Genomic DNA, 4,072 nt, shown 5'->3' on the forward strand with positions numbered 1-4,072 from the left:
GTGCTTTTTCAAAAAAATATTCTCAATTTAAATCATCTACTCAAACAAAATGAAATTACTTCCAAAACCAAAAAAGCTGAAAGATTGAGGCAAATTAAAATAAATGGTTTTATGTGATGCATAAATACAATATATCATGAATAAATTTGAACACTCTGTTTAATTTTTTCGCACAAATTACTTACGAAGTTGTGTTTTTTTTTCGATAACGATTTATAAATTAAGTATCAAAATGGGCAAAGAATCGTCAGATGGTGTTTTTCCTACTATTCCACAAAAAAGTGACCTTCGCATACATGTGTTTATGCAATATACTTGATGTTCTAATGGAGAAAGAAAGAGAGTTCTATTCAAAATGAAGCATGTATTGCTAACAAAGAAATAAAAAGAAAGAAACCACAATTCAATTAGATGAATCTTTATATTTATTTTTGATATCAATCAAGCAAAAATTGTTACATACCAAAATTTAAATAAATTAAATTCTTGAAGCGACTCACAGGAGGGATTTTGTCACAAACAGAATTGCTATTGATAAAGTACCTACCCGTGGATAATCTCACGGGTATTTTGCTCTGACATAAATATTGAAATACGTCTGCATTTAAGTATACAGTAATTTTTTTCCTGGTATAAAATGTTAAAAAAATTAGAAATAAACAAAAAACATATCGATTTTAACTTTGATTTTTTTTATATCCCAAGCTTATTTTATAAAAATGTATCGAACTGACATTAATATTATTCTATTTGAAGTTATGTGTAACTTTTTCTCTTTAGATAAGTGTCCTTTAATGAAGAGTCGTTTAAAAAATTTGTTCCCTTTTAAAAATAAAGTTCTTTCTTCAGACTATTTTCTTCTTAAATGCGTGCTGAACGTTGAAAAAGTATTTATTATCCAAATTTAATTCTGAATGCTTGTTTATCCTGTCGTTCGTTTCCAGATGCATCTCGTTCATTTATCTGTGTACAGAGAATTTATACATATTATAAATTTATCAAATTTTCAAGATTAAGATTTGTTACAATTGAAAATATCTTTCTCATAAATTAAGATGTTTTTTAAAAATACCTTTCTTATGTTTTACTTGGAACCTATTTACCTCACGTTCAAAAGATATTTCTCCTTTTTTTTTAAACCGTATCAGATCAAAGGGTACATTTGTACTGTATGGTTGTACTGCTTTCTCAACTGCCTGTACAGCGTTGTTGTAATGGTGATTTTCACAGTTAAATTGGTTAATGGTCCCATTGTTTGTTTGTGTTGAACTATCTAAATAAAGATGTTATATTTGTGTATTTTTACAGGACGTAGAAATTCATTATTTTTTAAAAATGAGAGAGAGAGAGACTGATTAATCGTTTGTTTGTATGTAGTTTAACGTCCCTCCAGAAAATTTTTCACTCTTATGGAGAGGTAGATCGGAGAGCTGCAAATTTTGTCCTATACCCGGCTTTAGGGCCATTTAGCAGTAAGGGACCTTTTTCGTGACAGCACCTACTGCGATACGGGACCTCGGTTTATAGTCTCATTTGTAGGGCCGGTATCCATGCCTTACAGTGGGATTGGCAGTCGTGACGTAAGGATAAACTCCTTACTTCGCAACTCTAGATTAGGCACTCTAACCACTGCGTCACACGGGCGATTAGAGGTAGAAAGGGCCGTCTCATATTCATCCCCATGTTGCCTCGTCAAACCTGTTCCTGTCCCTTCGCCAAACACCCGACACTAGAATTTAAGTCATGGAAAGTCTTGTAATGACCCCTTCCTCTTTTTATATAGTATACTAAATAAATCTCTCTTACTTGAGTGGAAAAAGAGAACATTATATTCAGAATATTGCGTGAGTTGTCCTACTCCTTGCAGTTTTGAATGTAAATTTTATTTTCTCTCTTGAAAATGTTTATTGCATGTATGGGCGGCATACATCAAACCTATTGAAACAGAATTGTATAAGGAACCCCCCCCCCCACTTCTTACAGAAATTTCTGGGGGGTTCGACAAAAATTTCTTATCGTCTTTGTTTCTCATAATGCTCCATTTTCTTTTGCCATTACGACTGATATTTACTAGTATTTTTTTTCTATACTGCACAATTTATAGATTTAAATGCAAAATTAATATGTCAATCCCGATTCCCTTAAGGTGTTTGGGTAGGACTTGAGCAAATGTAAACAAGAAACTTTACATGTCTGCTTACTCAATTTATGTATAAATTTCATCGTTGAATAAAACAATTATTGGTGTGTTGCTTTCAAAACGAAAAATTTCCACTAAAATAAAAACAATCGCCTCGCCTCGATAAATCATCAACTCCTCAAGATTCTGATTCATGGTACATGTATTAACTTTAAAAACTTTAATTGTATAAAGGTAATGAGATTAACATGTATATCATCGATTTATTCCAAATTTAGCTCAGAGGGAATTTTGACGGACTATTTTCTTTATTCTAACTTTAAAAGGATTTAAAATGGGTCATTATTCTTTGGGGGGGGGGGATTTTTCTTTACAAAGTGGTCGCAGATTTTGAAGGTGATGTCACTTTTACTACGGGCAAAAGGTCATTTTCCGACGTCGAAGAATGACCACAGGTCGGTATTCTATGGGGGTTAACATTCTTTACAGCGGTCATTCGGAAAATGGCCGTCAAAATCGCCAGCAAATGCCCTATCTTCAAACAATTTGTATATCATTTCTCTACTGACACCCCTTATGTCACCCTTCAAAGACACACTACGCACCCACTCGCAAAATTTTCAGGTTTGCTGAATGACAATGGTAAAGGTTAAATTAACTATTGAAATGAAAGTTACAAGACAAGAAGGTTTATATTATTTTAATCTTATGAATTTGCCATTTTGATACCTTGTTACAAAGGTTACATACGAATTTGCTTTACGACAAAAAAAATCACATTATAGTTTTGTTTTTGTTTTGTACCTGATTTTTCGATGCAGACAAACTTTCTACAAAGTATGATTCCACCACCTGTACCACAAATCGCAACAAGAACACCGATCACAATACCTGCAATGCTTCCTCCACTGAAAAAAAATCTTGGTTGTGAACAAATTCTTTTATGGAAATATCCCTTCAGATGAACTTTAAATAACCTTTATAATGTTAAACAAAATATTTCTTACCTCAAAGATTCAACTGGAAGATAAAAATATAAAAGTATTTGTTGATGTAAAATTTTCTCATCACTATTCTCAAGGAATTTAAAAATATACATAAACTAACTTACCACTGGGAGTTGTCAAGGTATTATTCTGACAAGGAAAGATGCAGGTAGATTCAGTTCCTTCAAAAGTAATGAACTACTTTTTTCTTATTTAGAAAAGGAGGAAAACAATGAAAAGATTACAATTAATGGAGAAAAAACATAGTCCTTACCCATTCCTACTGAATCAGCCATGTCTAACAAAGAAACCGAAAGCAGGAAAATCCAACTCTTTCGTGATTGACTTTTGATTTATTTATCCTATCGATTCCGAGAAAGACACTGAATTCTTTTCATGCTTAACAGGTTATCGAGTTTAAAGTCAGGAATGACATTCATAAAATCTATTTTTATATATAACTTGAATGTCATCGGCAGTTGTAAGAAGATAAGAAATGCTTAATGTTTTCATGAATATAAAAATGATAGTGAGATACAGAAAAGAATGAAAAAACATGCTAAAACATTTCCTAAGGAACTCTTTTCGCAATTGACTTAGATATATTTATTAAGTGGTAAGATACACATATGTAACATATGTAATGTTGATGGCATAGATAGCTATAATTATATATCATTTTTGCGTAATGTAATTTCAGAAAACAAAATACCTCCATCACAAACGAGTGTGCGTTGTTGTGGTGACTTACCAAGAGTGCGCAGGACTATTATTCATAAAGATACTTGACATTTGTGCTAAAATGCACATTTATGTATAAAAGAAATTATCAGTTAAAAAAAGAATTTCATAAGTCATACATGTATGCATATAAACTTCACGTTCAATTCTTAGTCAAGTAAATTAGATTGCTTTAGTTCAGTCACCATTGCAACACATGGAATTA

General features: G+C 31.9%; 1 long non-coding RNA gene across 1 annotated transcript; it reads right to left on the minus strand.

Moving 5' to 3' along the window:
* Positions 1–412: 412 nt before the first annotated feature.
* On the minus strand, positions 413–3,286 carry LOC134241018 (uncharacterized). Its single transcript, XR_009986556.1, has 5 exons — positions 3,252–3,286; positions 3,148–3,160; positions 2,945–3,048; positions 1,104–1,273; positions 413–963 (listed from the first exon to the last, which is right to left on the minus strand). It is a non-coding gene; the product is annotated as an uncharacterized LOC134241018 (long non-coding RNA).
* Between the last annotated feature and the right edge of the window lie 786 nt (positions 3,287–4,072).

The sequence above is a fragment of the Saccostrea cucullata genome, unplaced genomic scaffold (genome assembly GCF_032062105.1).
Source record: "Saccostrea cucullata isolate Sc308-1 unplaced genomic scaffold, CSIRO_AGI_Scuc_v1 ctg2961, whole genome shotgun sequence".
Classification (NCBI taxonomy): domain Eukaryota; kingdom Metazoa; phylum Mollusca; class Bivalvia; order Ostreida; family Ostreidae; genus Saccostrea; species Saccostrea cuccullata.